The 17,899-nt window shown below is 38.2% G+C and overlaps 1 long non-coding RNA gene across 1 annotated transcript in view; it reads right to left on the bottom strand.

The window, feature by feature from the left end:
- The window catches only part of LOC122789277, a 1,405,129-nt gene that overhangs the window by 491,472 nt on the left and 895,758 nt on the right, over positions 1 to 17,899 (bottom strand). The gene's annotated exons all lie outside the window — the stretch shown is intronic.

Below are 17,899 nucleotides of genomic sequence, written 5' to 3'. Positions count from 1 at the left end.
TAGGCAATCATCTTGAGGTAATTCAGCAAGTGTCGGCCATGACCAAACCAGGCCCAAACCCACTGACGGACTTTTTCCAGAAACGGTTTGGGGGGAGGGGTACCATCCTAATGAACATCCTGACTGCCATTTGTGTAGGAATACTCCTACTGGGAGTATGTGTTTGTTGTGGCATTCCCTGCATGAAAAGACTGATAAAAAACTGTATAGACATGTCAGTTTCTGAAACCTTATATCAAAGTACTGAGTTTGAAGAACTGTTAAAAGATTGAAAATGCTTTCATAACTTTAAACTGAATGACTCTCTTAACTGCAAATCCTGAGTGGGAAGAGGTTAGGAGAAGAAAACAAACTGTTTATGCTTATTTTGAAAGTAGAATAAAAGTATTAATAGGGGGGAAATGTCAGAAAAATATGTATTAATGTGTGTATTAGTAATATGCTTAGTGCATTTAGAGCTTGAAAAGGGTTAACACATTTATTCTATTTCATACTGCATAAATCTGTACAAACTGCAGATGCTTTCTGACCTTGTATTGTTAGCTGAAATCTTTGCTTGTGCCTTGGAAATTTACTGAGAAGCAGATGATTTCTGCTTGCATTAGGAAAATAATGAATAGAACAATACTACTTGTATGAAACTTAGACAAGGAGTTCTGCTTGTGCTGTGAGAAAATACACAGCTGTAGAAGCTATAGATAATTTGGACAAAGGCTGCTTGAAAATATGAACTGCAATCAGCATTTGCTTGTATCTCAGTTAGAAAAGTACCTTGAAATGTAACACTGTACAATAGAAGACTGTAAACGGATTAGTGCCCACCAAGGCCAGGTTGTTTTTCTCAAAAGTTTCTCACAAATCTAGTCATGTCAGCAGAAAATCTGAGTAACATCTTCTGTAGAACAATGCTAAAAGTTGTGTTTGATTACGTCAGTCTTAGAAGGCCATGTCTTGTAAAACAGTATAAGAGTATAAGAATAAGCATACTTCCTGTTAGTAGTTAGACAAATCCTTGTATGTGCATGTTTTTGTCTCCTTGCAGCAAGTAATTAAATGTGCCTTAACTGAACCTTACATGTATTGGTCTTTGAAGTTTTTTCCTTTGACAACCACACCTCCACCATTGTGTTTACAGCTGTCCACACATCTGGCAATGACAGTTTGTAAGGTTCAGTGTAGGTGTTTCGTATAGTCTTCAATTATTCCACATGGTTAACCACTGTGATGCATTGCAGGTCTGACCTGTATATATTAACAGGACCACCATACATTATGTGTATGTGTGTTAAATGGCCATATGGCAGATAGCATGCAATTAATATGATCTGTGCATTATCAAGCTTGATAAATAATAACAATCTCACCTGCAACAGGCTGCTGTCACTGCAAAATGCCAGAGGTACCTAAATAAAAGTGTTACAGCAGTAACATCATTATCCACACCTGTGTGATAGCTACAGAGTGCAGTGTGCATGTTAGCACATAAGCCAGTACAATAGACTATACTATGGAGTATGCACATTTGTGCATACATAGAGTAGCAAACTATAGTATGTGGCATGTGTGCATACATGCCTTGCATATGATGTTACATTAAATATTGTACAGTAACACATGTAACTATATGAAATATAGTTGTGTTATATGTGCAGTAGTGACTTACCAGGCAACTCCTGGCTCAGTGGTTGTGAGACACCCACCTCCACAATACCAGCTAAAGCTTGTGGATGGAGTTCTGCAGGTGTTCCCAGGTTGGCCAGTAGCTCCTTGGTACGTGTGAGTGGGGGCTGGGTGAGTGGCCCCCCACCTGTTTCAGCTTATTCCCTGGCGATTGCATTGGCATGCTGTTTCACCCATCTAATGAGGTTTGGTGCAGTGTCAGCACACCTGCTTATAGTTGCGATTGTGGCCACCAACATCATTTACCCTACTGCGAAGTTCCTCCCACTGGGCATCCTGCTGCTGTGCATCCTGTGGCACATGGCTGAAGAGTGTTTCATGGTTGTCAAGGAGGTATGGAATGAGGACCTCATCCTCCAAGCAAGTGTATGGTGGCTGCCTGGCACGAGGCATACCTGGAAGACATAATGATGAAGACAGGTCACAGTAACTCACAGAGAAGTATAGAAGTACAGCTGCACATACATGTGTATCACATTTATTATGATTACAAATATGTGTTTGCAAATCTGCATGACACTAACACCAATGACACATTTGACACTTACTGGTGATTTGATGTTATCACCATATATGTGTGTGTGTCAAGTGATGACATTGCTCATACTCCATGTGGATGTTGTCTTGATGTGGGCATGTCTGTTTGCCTATACTGGTGTCTTTACCTATCAGCACATGCCTGGATGTGTTCACATTAATGCAGGAGGCCTTAATGCTGTGTATATGTCACATATATAGTCATACATAGCCTTAAGGGACATGACATGTGACCCTGCAGACTTGCTCACGGAAAGTTTTACATGTATGTGTTTTGCCATATACATCTACATGGCACTGTATGGCAGTATAGCATCCTGCCATGTATTACCTGTGTTGCACATGTGGAACACAAGGGACAATGGCTTGCTTGATGGTATTTGCATGGTTGGATATCAACTATAGCATGTATGGTCATAGTGAACTAGTAGGCTGTATGCCCTGGGCCATTTATGAGACTAGGCAGAAAGGTTACCTAGCTGTAGCCAACAGACAGTTCAAGCAGTGCCACGAAATGATCCACAGGGTTACTGATATATTTAGCATGCGGTCATCACACCATGTCACAGACAGGGGTGATGTGCAGCTTCGCTGGGCAGAGTATGGCAAGAGTATGTTAAGTGTATCAGACAGAGATCTGTAAGGCATGTTATGATCCTTGTACTAGAAAAGTGGATGTCCATGAAATATGTGTTTATTTGAAACCAGGATGTGTAAGTGTAGCATGTCCAACATCTCTGGGTTGGACATGGCTTTATTCAGGGTAGGCATCATGCTACATAGTGAAGCTAGAGTTTGGGAAGGCCGGTGTAGGCCATCTGAACATGGCCAATAACCCTTAAAGGAAATATGTGATCTATTATGGGTCACTTGAGTGTTGAATATGGCTGAATAATGATCTTTATATTCATGGATGGCACCCTGTCATGATTAGGGGTGCCACTTACGACTACCTGACTTGTGTGGTGAAGTGACTATCAATGGATAGACTACTGTCCAGCTGCATCCAATACACACACAGTTTCCATTATGTTGACCGCTGCCTAGGTGGTAGTTCATGGGTACAGGGTTTTTAAAATAGGGGATGACATTGCAATACTCAGCTGTGAGATTGTGGCCATACGTCACACACCACACATCTGACCCACAAAGGCCCTTCTGTATGTTGCCTGCAGCACTCACTGAGTCAACTATTGCTCCTAGTTCATAGTCATTTGCAAAGTTCAATAGGCAGATGCCTTCTGTGTTAGTCTCTGTGGTATAGATAACAAAGAGGGAGAGTACCAGGAATGAACCCTGTATTACTCTAGCTGGCACTGGTTTGATGTGCGTGCATTAGTCAGACACCTTCTGTAGTGTTGGTTCTGCCAGCAGTCCACTTGCCAACCAATCCTGTGACATAGGAATATACACCTAGTTTACTTTGTGTAGCTGAAACACAGTATGGCTGATGGTGTCCTAAGACCTATCAAGGTCATGATATGCTGTGTGAATCAAACTTACTGTCATCTACATCTGTACTGACTAAATCAAATAAGTTGATCAAGGTTCATGGCCTTACAGACCAATCTCAGCAGGTTACTAGTGCACTATTTCCCATTATCAGTGGTGTCCTCTTTGTGGGGTGTGATAACTGTTGCTGTGCACCATTCAGTATGTACACAGCCTGACATGAAGTTATGATTGAACATGATGTGTATGTGGAGAGCAAATTGTTCTGACATTTGTGTAAAATACGCCCTGGGTCCCATGCAAGCTGTATGTATGGCTTTAGAGAGTGCAGCTTGTACCTGCATAGTTGTTATTACAGGGGCTCTGTAGTGTACATGGATATATAAATATGTGTACCTGTTGGGGGGAGGTGAGAGTGGGTTTAGGTTATCCAAGACCCTATCTGGATGAACAAGTGCTATTTCTGTAGGTGCAGTACTTCTCATACCACAGTGCTGTGAAGCACGGCAGGTCTTGTTGTTGCCATTATGATTCATGACACAGGTATAGAATGCTCTTTGGTTGGCCTCATAATATGTGGCTGATTAGTTTCACAGTAGCTTTGTGTGGTTTTATATGGTGTAACTGCATCTTACTGAGGCTGACCAGGGATCACTTACACTCATGTGTGTTCACTCTTGCAACAGTTACTACCTTCTGTGATAGAGTTTAAGGCAGGGTACCACCAGTTTGTCTTCCTGTTTGTGTTTGGTTGAATCGTGGTTCTGTTTCAATGGCACTATCATTGCACTTTTGTGAGTGCTTAAAGTGCATTTGTGTATGATTCAGCATTTGCACATGCATTCTCCATCTGCATGGGTGCCATGGCAGTCACCACTTCACTCTTAAGAAGCATACCATTGGCTTTGGAGACTGACTTTGTGTAGCATACTGCTAGCCCTGTTTGTGTGACTATAGTGATCCAGGTCATTGGGGTTAATGAAATCCAACATGCATTGAGCACAGGTGTTGGTATATGAGGAGTCTTCTCGGTTCATAATGGGATAGAGTAGCCATTATTATGGTTTTCTGTCTCGAACCTAATATTCCCCATTACAGCACAATATGACAGTTGGGAATTCTGAGGCACGGTGGGTGATCTGTAACAAGGTGCAAGTTGGATTCCACTTTGGCACAAAGGTAGTTGATAATGTATCTGAAGTTATGCAAGTGCAGCTAGCGTGGGGGTGTACATATCCTTCAGGAATATGAACACACCTGTGGCCTGTGTGTTCCAATAAAGGATAATGGCCAAGAGGTGAGGTATGTGTTATAACATTGTCATGCAGGGGTGCTCTCCGGAGTGTTGAACCATATTTCAGTCACTGCACAGATATGTTCTCCATGTTAAGGATTGACGTAAGTGAGTCCATATTGAGTTTCTGAAATGTATCATTGAGAAGCGAGACCCGCAGTTTATTGCTTGGCTGTCCCTGTTACAGCAGTGGACTTTCAATTGAACTTTGCATGATGAAGGCACTCTAGGGGAAGCATGAGCCCTAGCCAGTATCCAGATTCCCCAGGGTGACAGGTGCAGGCCCTGTCTGGCAAGGCATCATGGTCTGTCAACCATGTTATCCCAGGCAGAGAGATACTGGATACCCTTTGAATTACACCAGTACATTAGACAATTGTGGAATACAGTCCTTTTGTCCCTATACTGCAGTATCATTCTGGCCAATGGCAGAATGCTACCCAGGCCTTGGGACATACCTGCATGGGCTACAAGACCTGACAGTTCCTACATGTGTGTTTCCATGCAGTCCAGGCTACTGCATTACATGTCCTGCACAACAACATGGAATATGCCAGAGCCATGTGTATAGTTCAAAAGGTGGTCTGAGTGTATGAGTATGTGGCTAATCATGGCAGACAGGCAGCTGACAGTATGTTTGCCCTCATATAGCTTGGTGAAAAAAGTACAGGTCAACACCACGAAAAATCAAACGAACCTTTATTAACAGAATGAGCGCTTTCGCGTGCTTCCAACTGCACGCTTCTTCAGATGAATATAAAACTATAGTGAAACCATCCACTATATATACAAGAGAATACAATTACTTGATATAATAACTAGTCTAATTATTCAATTAAATTTAGATTATCTGGGAAACAAATCCGCTTAAAGCGGCAAAACAGAAATACAATATAGGAGTCATGTCTTGTCATAAATCATTGTATTTTGTCAGAGCTATTAGTCAACATCACTATAAATTTAAATAAAACCAAACAATAGCGCTGTTCAATTCATGTTAGGACTTCTATCTGCCGAAATAACTATATTCAATAGATAATGCGCTATGATGAATAAAGCAACCAGATGTAGTATATCCAAAAATAAATGAGTTAAAGCAATATTTAAAGAAACTACATAGTCTTATTAGTATCTAATAAATTGATTTTTGATCATTAAAAACAACAGATATAAATAGTATTTGCACCAATTATATATTTTTTAACTAATAAATAAATATAAGTATATTAATAGATGCATGTATATTATTCAATAAATATACTATTCAATAAATCTATATTGTAAATAGAAATTAAAAACACATATAAAAATTCACTGAATAAATATAATAGATGTAGGATTACTAGAATACATGACATATAACATCTTGTGTATATCATTGTCAAGTATCACTAATTAATGTCAACATATATAGATAGTCACAAATGTGTAGATAAGGTGCGACTATACATATACATGGATATATATCAAATGTGTATAATATGTAAATATATATAATATATATCAAGAATCTATAATATATGTATAAATATTTATAAAAAATATATATATTTAAAATATATGTATCTATATAAACAAGTGCGAAGATATTCATAGACCCATGTAGGTGCTTTATATAATTTCAGAAATATTTAATGTTCCAACAAGGATAGCAATCAATTTGAAAAAACTGTAAATATCAAACACAATATCAATAACAAAGTAGATAACAATAATTATAATTAATGGCATTCAGTTGAAATTAATACTATGTAAAGATATATATATATATATGTATATATGTACAAGTAACTAATTTATGGTAAACATAAACCATTTTGTCAAATAATGACTACTTTGAAAAAACAGGAGGTAGATGTTATCTTAGTAATTGTATATTATATATTACTCAAAAGTTATTCACATATAACAATATGTTCACAAAATTAGTGATATTTTTGCTTCTTTAAATATGACCTAATACTAATATAACTATTCAGGCCAGGAGGTTGCTGGGCCCGAAATCTGAAAATCCAGTCTAATTCTAGATTTTCTAGGTCATTAAAATTGTCACCTCTTCTCCTGTTTATCGCTCTTTTTTGTATCACCCTGAAAACAAATTTATGTTTAGGGAATTCAATAATATGTTTCGAAAGCGCATTTTTCGGATCTGTTTTCTTTATGGCATATAGATGCTCCTGTATCCTGTCTTTTAATTTTCTTGTTGTCATACCGACATAGAAGGCAGGACATAACTCACATGTAGCCAAATATATCACATTATTGTCTTCACAATTGGCAGAGCATCTAAATTCAAATTCAAATAGTAGTTCAGGATGTAAAAAATCTTTACTTGTTGAAATCCATTGACATGAACTACATTTTCCACAAGGGTAAGTACCTGCGTGTCCCCTGTGATATGTCATATCATTTAGTTTTTCATTGCATAATATTCTTTTTAAATTCTTCATATTTTTATAGGTGAAAGTTGGTCTTTCACCTATTATTCTTTTAATTTCATCATTAGTAGTCAATATAGACCAATGCTTGCTGATAATATTCGTTAAATATTTGTTATCGCTAGTGTAACTAATTATGCACCTAGCCTGTTTAAAATCTTGTTGTCCATGTTGTAGTCCTTCTAATTTGGGTCTGTAGAATATTTTTGGCACCTGCCTAGATTCATTAATAAAATTTTCTTTTATACTAGCCACAGTTTCTGGATTATACCCTCGATCTATAAATAATTGTTCCAGTTTATTGAATTCATCATTGCGTTCACTTTCATTCTGACATATCCTATATAACCTAGTGTATTGTCCTTTCACAATGTTATTGAAAATAAACCTGGGATGCATACTCTCATGTTGTAATAATGTATTTTTCCAGCATTTTTTCCTATAAAGGGATGATGTTAATTTTCCTTTGCTATCTTTTTTAATATTCAAATCTAGAAAATTAATGCTGGAGTATGAGTATTCAATTGAGAATCTTAAAAAGTCTGTTGTTTTTTCTAGATCATTAATAAAGGTTTTTAATTCAGTTGGACTTCCATCCCATACTAGCAGTATGTCATCTACAAACCTATAATAAGCAAGCACTTTACAATAATCAGGATGTGTGAACAAGTTGGTAATTTCCCATTTATAAACAGCCAAATTCGCATAAGTATTGGCGCAGGGGGTGCCCATGGCCACCCCCCACTGTTGAATATAAAATTGGCTGTTAAACATCATAACATTGTTAGTAAGGACTATTTCAAGTAAAACATTTAGTAGAATCTGTTCATGATTGTTATAAGAAGAATTTCTATTCAATAAAAATCTTACTGCTTCAAGTCCATAAGTATTAGGTATTGCCGTAAAAAGACTTTGAACGTCTAGAGTAACCAATAAATGCTTTTCCATTATCTTTTCTTGTAGATTACTAAGATTATTAAGTAACTGATAAGAATCCTTTAGAATAGTAGGAATTCCACTAACCAATGGTTTTAATTTTCTTTCAATAAAAATTGAAATGTTTTCTGTAACCCATTGATGTCCAACTACTATAGGACGTAATGGCGGTGGTAGGATGCCTTTATGCATCTTGGGTAATCCCTTGATGTATGGTATGGTAGGATGTTCAATAAATAAAAACATATAAAAATCATAACTAATCTGTCTGGTTAATAATAAGTCATAAATATTTTGATGAACCTCACAAATTAACTTATCTATCATTTTTATATCTATTTTCTTATAGGTATTATCATCTTGTAATAATAATCTCATATAATATATATAGTCTTTTGAGTTCATAATGACCACCCCCCCCTTATCTGCCGGTCTTATCATAATTTCTGGATTATTGGCTAAGGTATTCATTGCAACTCTTTCATCATTAGATACATTATGGAATAGTGACAAAGATCCTTTTTTGTGTTCAGAATAATGTTTATATAAATCATTCTCACATGCTTTTAAAAAACAATCTAAACATGGATGCAGTACAGGTGTGAATGCACTTTTCCTTTTGTAACATTCAAAGCTATTCTGTGTGTGGCTAGAATCATTAGTGTTCTGTGATGTATGTTTAAAAAACATTTTTAAGGCAATATTGCGTACAAACATTCGTAACTCAATTAATATATTAGATATACTTCCAATTTGTGCTGGTATAAAGCTTAAACCTTTGTCTAATAATTTATAGTCCGTTTCAGTTAACGTGAGATCAGATATATTAAAAACTAAACTATTCAGTCTCTTTGTCGACCCCTTTTGTTCAAAGGTTCTTCTGATGGTCTCCTTTTTCTTCTTCCTTGACTCGTTGATCTTCCTCTTGAGACCCTCCTCTGACGAACCGGAAGCGGTAAAAAAGACTCTATATTAGTTTGTTGTAGCTTTGGTTTCACTCCTAACCCCAGGTTAGAAGCCAAGGCCATTTGATTGGGAGGCGGTGTGCTATTATCATCAAGAAGAAACAATCTGCGACTGCCAGCTGATGTTTCTGTGTTACGATCACTGGTTGTAGCTGCGGCTGTTAAAAGGGGGATGTCTGTTGTTTCATTTATGCATTGTCTATCATTCACATTCGCCATTCCAGCTCTTTGAGTTCCTTCCCTTTGATTGAATCTAGACCATACAAAGACCTCACCTTTGGCAAAGTCTTTTTGATCCCTCTGTAACTTTCGTAATTTTATTGACTGTAGTCTCTCTCCATATGCACTAACTTGGCCAATAAGATTATCAAGTTTACCGGAGAACATTTCCCCTTTAAATCTCTTAGTTAAGTCTTTATATAGCGCATCTGTCTTTTCAGTCAAATCATTTTCTATGGGGAGAAAATAGTCAATGAGTAGTTTAATATAGTTAAAGCTTAGATCTAGATTCATTTTTTGCCAACTCTTGAGCAGTTCAGGGTGGCTATTGCCGTACGACGGCATGCAGAGGACCCTCATACCTCTGGGGACAACTTTAAAATGAAGGCACGCCTCCAAATGACGGCGCTGCCAAATCAATCTGAACTGTTTATATAGACTGTTTTCAAGTTCTCTATACAGCGGGTTAAAGTCATTCAATAAGTTGGCTGTACCTGTTTCCACCGCGTTGTTTTGTGCCAGTAGATCCACATTAAGTAGAGGGTTAGCTTTTTGTTCCACCAAATTATTCCATTTAGCATTCGCCTGGATCCTTTCCGGAACATAATCTAGTTCTAATGCAGAGCCTTCCATCGTGTAGAGAGCCGGTAAGCAGCAGACAAAAACAGAAGTAAGAAAAATAGCAGACCTCTCCCTTGAAGTTGACCAGCGACCAATATTCAGACGATAATATAGTGAAAAAAGTACAGGTCAACACCACGAAAAATCAAACAAACCTTTATTAACAGAATGAGCGCTTCCGCATGCTTCCAACTGCACGCTTCTTCAGATGAATATAAAACTATAGTGAAACCATTCACTATATATACAAGAGAATACAATTACTTGATATAATAACTAGTCTAATTATTCAATTAAATTTAGATTATCTGGGAAACAAATCCGCTTAAAGCGGCAAAACAGAAATACAATATAGGAGTCATGTCTTGTCATAAATCATTGTATTTTGTCAGAGCTATTAGTCAACATCACTATAAATTTAAATAAAACCAAACAATAGTGCTGTTCAATTCATGTTAGGACTTCTATCTGCCGAAATAACTATATTCAATAGATAATGCTCTATGATGAATAAAGCAACCAGATGTAGTATATCCAAAAATAAATGAGTTAAAGCAATATTTAAAGAAACTACATAGTCTTATTAGTTTCTAATAAATTGATTTTTGATCATTAAAAACAACAGATATAAATAGTATTTGCACCAATTATATATTTTTTAACTAATAAATAAATATAAGTATATTAATAGATGCATGTATATTATTCAATAAATATACTATTCAATAAATCTATATTGTAAATAGAAATTAAAAACACATATAAAAATTCACTGAATAAATATAATAGATGTAGGATTACTAGAATACATGACATATAACATCTTGTGTATATCATTGTCAAGTATCACTAATTAATGTCAACATATATAGATAGTCACAAATGTGTAGATAAGGTGCGACTATACATATACATGGATATATATCAAATGTGTATAATATGTAAATATATATAATATATATCAAGAATCTATAATATATGTATAAAATATTTATAAAAAATATATATGTTTAAAATATATGTATCTATATAAACAAGTGCGAAGATATTCATAGACCCATGTAGGTGCTTTATATAATTTCAGAAATATTTAGTGTTCCAACAAGGATAGCAATCAATTTGAAAAAAACTGTAAATATCAAACACAATATCAATAACAAAGTAGATAAGAATAATTATAATTAATGGCATTCAGTTGAAATTAATACTATGTAAAGATATATATATGTATATATGTACAAGTAACTAATTTATGGTAAACATAAACCATTTTGTCAAATAATGACTACTTTGAAAAAACAGGAGGTAGATGTTATCTTAGTAATTGTATATTATATATTACTCAAAAGTTATTCAACAACTGTAACAAGGTGCAAGTTGGATTCCACTTTGGCACAAAGGTAGTTGATAATGTATCTGAAGTTATGCAAGTGCAGCTAGCGTGGGGGTGTACATATCCTTCAGGAATATGAACACACCTGTGGCCTGTGTGTTCCAATAAAGGATAATGGCCAAGAGGTGAGGTATGTGTTATAACATGGTCATGCAGGGGTGCTCTCCGGAGTGTTGAACCATATTTCAGTCACTGCACAGATATGTTCTCCATGTTAAGGATTGACGTAAGTGAGTCCATATTGAGTTTCTGAAATGTATCATTGAGAAGCGAGACCCGCAGTTTATTGTTTGGCTGTCCCTGTTACAGCAGTGGACTTTCAATTGAACTTTGCATGATGAAGGCACTCTAGGGGAAGCATGAGCCCTAGCCAGTATCCAGATTCCCCAGGGTGACAGGTGCAGGCCCTGTCTGGCAAGGCATCATGGTCTGTCAACCATGTTATCCCAGGCAGAGAGATACTGGATACCCTTTGAATTACACCAGTACATTAGACAATTGTGGAATACAGTCCTTTTGTCCCTATACTGCAGTATCATTCTGGCCAATGGCAGAATGCTACCCAGGCCTTGGGACATACCTGCATGGGCTACAAGACCTGACAGTTTCTACATGTGTGTTTCCATGCAGTCCAGGCTACTGCATTACATGTCCTGCACAACAACATGGAATATGCCAGAGCCATGTGTATAGTTCAAAAGGTGGTCTGAGTGTATGAGTATGTGGCTAATCATGGCAGACAGGCAGCTGACAGTATGTTTGCCCTCATAAGCTTGGTGTGTAACATAGTGTTAGTGTTTGCATTCACAAATGAGTACTGTTGGGCATTTTTCTGATCACGTGTTCTGAGGTGTGGCACAATTTGGCAAACTATGTCATACAGTTTGTGTATTTTGTTGTCTGTCTATTCCAGATTGGGAGGTCTCTTGCTTGGCCAGATACTTAGAAGCCTCTGTGAATGTGTGTGATTTCTGGTGGTATGTGTGATTGTCGTTACTGTGTTCTGGTAAGGCTATGTGTTGGTTGTGGTCATGCGATGCATGTGTTAACCTATACCTCATGACTGTCCAGTCCAGTCATGGCTGTAGACTGGACTGACTTCCAGCTTACCTCTTCAGCTGCATCCCAGATAATGTGTGGGTTATGGTGTTAGGTGGTTTTGGCAGTGTACATGGCATAGAGATTACATTACCCCAGGATGGCCACATACACAAAGCTGACATTAGTAAACACCAGTAGCTGACTAGTGGATATGCCTGTATGAGCATTCAGTACTACAAGTACCAAGTACTGTATTTAGTTCACGTATTGCTTATGAAGATGTTTTAGACAGTGATGCTCACAAGTAAATATTTGTGTTATGGACGTGACAACACTGGCTATTACAGAAACATAGTAGCTACCTTTAGCAGCAATCCTCATCTGAGGAGCACATCACATTCTGATAGTTGATTACAGATGATGCAAGTGTCAACAGGCCTGTATCCTTTTCTGGGTAAATACTCACATATACACCAGAACCATGAGCTCTGTTGGGCACGGACACCCACTCCCCAAACAAAGTCCAATATCAATAGTCTCTGCTGCCACTATCAACATGATCAGGAAATAATCAGATTGTGTAAGCCATCACCTATGAAGCGGCTATTACACATGGGCAGTAGTCTTCTACATCATATACTCCTACTGCAGATGTTAAACTGGAGTTAAAGATGATATGCAACTTGTTTTATTAACAATACTGTGCAGAACCTTACATACAGTATTTGCAAGCAGCTGTTAGGTTGGCAATGAGAGGTTAGGCTACACAAATCTGAAAGTTCAACCAGTGTGTCTCTACTCTTAATATCCACTCTATAAGTAAAAAACTAAGAGCTCTCATAAAATCATCCAAGGCAAATTTTGAGAGAAAAATCGCCAAGGACTCAAAAGACAATCATAAGGCCTTCTTTAGCTATGTTAGAAACCTAGGAGGAAACTCCCAGATATGCTCAGAATTAGTTCAAAATGATGTGAAGATTACTGAACCTACACACATTGCCAACATACTGGCTGACAGGTTCAGTGCAAACTTCTCCCCTCCCCAAAAGGAGAGATATCTATACCAGAGGATTGTAGCCCCAAACATCTCCAACGCCCAGGTGAGAACTGCTCTCCAAAGCAAAAACACAGCATCCATGGGACGGATGATGTCCCCAGCTGTGTGCTCCACTTAACTCAATGAGGAATTAAACCCGCAGTTAGGACAGCTGTTTAATCTTAGCCTCACCTCAGGATACGCACCAAGGAGTGGCGACGGCGACTGTGGTCCCACTTCACAAGGGCGGTGCCTCCACCGACCCTGGAAATTACCATCCCATTAGCTTGACAAGCCTTATCTGCAAAGCCATGGAGAGGATCATAATGGAACTCATAAATAAAGACATAGGGAACTTGCAGACTTTGGATCCAACCCAGTTTGGCTTTGTCAAAGGCAAATCATGCCTTTTAAACTTGGTTGACTTTTTCGAGACAGTCACCAAGGCCATTGATGAGCCGACTCGACACCTGCAGCAGCTGGAAAGGCCCCAAAAGTTCCTCACCAAAAGGATAAAGGGTCTCAAAAATATGTCTTATGCTGCCCGACTGAAAGAACTCCAGCTCTATTCAGTCTCATACCGCTTGCTCAAAGGTGACCTGTGCCTGACATATAAGGCCATGTCAAACCCTGATTTGATGAATATGCTTCACCTCAAAAAATCTAGATCCCTCATGAGGGAAAGGCAGTCCATACAGCCTACCTTGACCTGGCAAAGGCCTTCGACACAATACCCCACTCAGGTATCATCGAAAAACTCATCAGCTTGAATGTAAACCCATACATCACAAGATGGTTTGCAAACTGGCTAAGTGACAGAACCCACAGGGTCAGAGTTGCTGGAGCCATGTCAGACTCAAAGCCTGTCACAAGTGGTGTCCCACAGGGCTCAGTCCTGGGTCCACTCTTGTTCGGCATCTACTTTTCTGAAGTACAAGCAAACACAGGAGGGTTATGGCTGACAAAGTTTGCAGATGACTGCAAACTGGGTGCCATAGTCGAAAACACATCTGACACAGATATCCTTCAGAAGGGCCTCACAGAAATGGATAACTGGTGCCAGAGCCATGGCCTAAAGTTAAATGCCAAGAAATGCATAGTCATACCCTTGGGAAAAACAAGGTTACCCCTAGCTACCATATAGGTGGCAATCCACTGAGCACAGAAGTAGTCATCAGGGATCTGGGGACCCAGGTTGTCAGTAGCCTTCGTTTGACACTCATGTTGCTAAAGTAGTTAGGAAAACCTTCTACATTGCCCACCTGATCATGAAGGGATTCACATCTAGATCAAGGAGGTCATCGTCCCCTGTACTCATCACTCATTAGACCTATGATTGAGTACAATGCCCCATTCAGAATGTATCTGACCCGACACCTGCAGCAGCTGGAAAGGCCCCAAAAGTTCCTCACCAAAAGGATAAAGGGTCTCAAAAATATGTCTTATGCTGCCCGACTGAAAGAACTCCAGCTCTATTCAGTCTCATACCGCTTGCTCAGAGGTGACCTGTGCCTGACATATAAGGCCATGTCAAACCCTGATTTGATGAATATGCTTCACCTCAAAAAATCTAGATCCCTCAGAACCACAAGGGTGGGAGACTTAAACCTCGACACGGTTATTAATAGAACGTGCTGGAAGGACAGATTCATCACCCAGAGACTCCCTATGCTGTGGAACAAAATCCACATGTGAGGCAGAGCACCTCGCTGGCCTTGTTCAAGAGGAATCTTGACCAATGGATGGGGGATCGCAGATATACCCCAGGGATTACTTCAGTGTCACTGCTTGACAGAGGCACAGCAAAATAATAGGCATAGTTTTATTCAAACTAAAGGGGTGGCGAAAGCCAAATAACTATGGGCTAGGCTTATAAATGCCCTTGGGCAGATAGCCTAGTATGAACCTATGAACCTATGAACCTATGTAGGTGTGCACATAGCCATTTGGCCCAGCCCTGTAACAAGGGTCACTACACATTTGCATAATATGTACACATGCACAGCTGTTATTGCTTGCAAACTATACTAGAGGGGTGGATATTACATTTCTTACGTGCATAGCTCTTCCAATTTTCTTTGCTATCATACTGCTAAACTGTCAAATGAATGCAATTCATATGTATCCTGTTATTGAGTGTTGTAATTGCCAATAGACATAACTAATGTTTGCATAACATAACAGAAATGCTATGTAAAATGGAATACAGATCTGCCTAGAATACTGTACATTACACAGTTATTGGCACTATCCCGCAATGCAAATCATATTTGCAAAGTAAGCCCACCTTTAACATGTTCATCTCACTAATACACCCATACATATGTTTACTGTTACAATATATCAACATATACTATCCCCTGTTATAGCACATACTTGTTGGACAAACCCTGACACTGAAAGTGGCTGGAAAAGAAGTGGTGAATTCCAAGCCCGTATATATCATCCCTTGTGGTGTATGAGGAGTTTGCCTCATGACCTACAGCAGTACACACATATAATACTACAAGCATTACTACTCCTCAACAATACATCACTACAAGATAGCTGTTTCCACTATATGCATTGATTACACTGTAATTATTACAGAACAGGTACTACCTACACAGACAGACTAAATGTTGTACATACCGTCTTGGTAATTGGAGGTGTTATTGACTGGTATTTTAATCTTTTTTGGTTCATAGGTTAGTACTAGGCTAACTGCCTTTGCGAGCCATTGTAAGCCTAGCCAATTATCCCTTGTGAGACTCAAACCCTGCACTTTGTGTTTGTAAGGCAAACACCTTAACCATTAGGCCACCCTACCAACCCCTTGGTTTGTGTTTCAATCTTCTGTTGGGTATTTTGTACTGTTCTGCAGGTATGCACAGATGGTTTGAATGTGTGACAAGGCATCCTTTTATAGTTAGAGATCAGTAACATGCTATCCTGATCACCAATTGGTGTTCCAAAGTAGTTAATTACAGGGACATCAGCTGTGCAGCTACTCCATTAGCCAATACCATGGCAACAGTGGAGTATAATTGAGTACTCCAGTTGGGCGTTGTCACTTTGCCTTACTTGTGAGGAAGACAGTCTGGAAGTGTTGTCTGAAATCTATTGCAACAGCTTTATGGAGACAAACACAAATATATCATGTGTAATGCCTAGAAGATTTGGCCTAAATGTGAGTACTGCTGTTATATTTCTGAACATTGCTACTTGTGCAGGGTTTGTCTGTACCTAATACTTCTGCAGATGTTTCAGTCTGGCCAGGATGTTTGACCAACTCAAGGCTGTATGGTTATGCATATAATGTTAGAGGGTTTACAGTGTGCTCACCAGAAATATTTAGTTTGGTGTTACTGTGTATCATACTGTGCTGATAATCAGTAATTGGTAACACTTCCTGGTGTAATTACTTTTCAACCCTTTGAAACAGGATTAGTTCAAACAAACACTGTAACATCAGCAGCTGTTCCATTGTATAACAGCAACTATTTCACATAGGGCCATGTTAGTGTGTCTCTGTCCAGGTATGTCAAGGTTTCAGCAGATGTCGTACAGTGGGCGAATAATTGATTATGGTATGACAGTATGTATTGTTGTAATTAGTTTGGGTGTGTGGGAGATGTTGGTGGGTGTACATAGCAAATGCAGGTGTGTAGGAACTGCTTTTATACATATTCTATATGTGTGTGGGTGTTCTTTCCCTATGTGAACACCTTTCCCATAGTGGACTAATACTATGGTAATTGCAGGCTGATTCATTAAAGCACTGTTAAATGCTTCCTGTATAGCATGCAGGTAATGTTAGTCCTTGAATCCTTTTGGCAATACATTGAAATGTAATAAAGTTTTGCTAAATGAAAGATGTCTGTGAATTTCTGTCATGGATATTTGCAGTCATTGTAGTTGTGTTGGTGACTAACCCTATTTGGCTGATGTCCATAGAACATATTTGTAATACTGTATTGGCATAAACTCTTCATATGTTATGTTCATATTGTTTGGGGGTGGCAGAATGTGTGATTGCTGTGGTCCATGTTATACTCAGATTTGAATACTTCAGATGCTGTATGCACACATGTATATATATGTATATATATATATATATATATATATATATATATATATATATATGTTTGTATATAGATATATAATATATATTATTGCATACTTTTATATGTACCTTCATAGATGTGTAGATGTTTTTAACCTATCTATATATCTACATATATGTATATCTCTATATATCGACATGTATCTATGCATCTCTCCCTCTCTCTCTCTCTATATATATAT

Source organism: Protopterus annectens, chromosome 1.part2 (assembly GCF_019279795.1).
Source record: "Protopterus annectens isolate FY-2018-M chromosome 1.part2, PAN1.0, whole genome shotgun sequence".
Taxonomy (NCBI): Eukaryota; Metazoa; Chordata; order Ceratodontiformes; family Protopteridae; genus Protopterus; species Protopterus annectens.
Note: the sequence above shows the minus strand (reverse complement) of the source record. Positions and strands in the feature narration are given on the sequence as shown.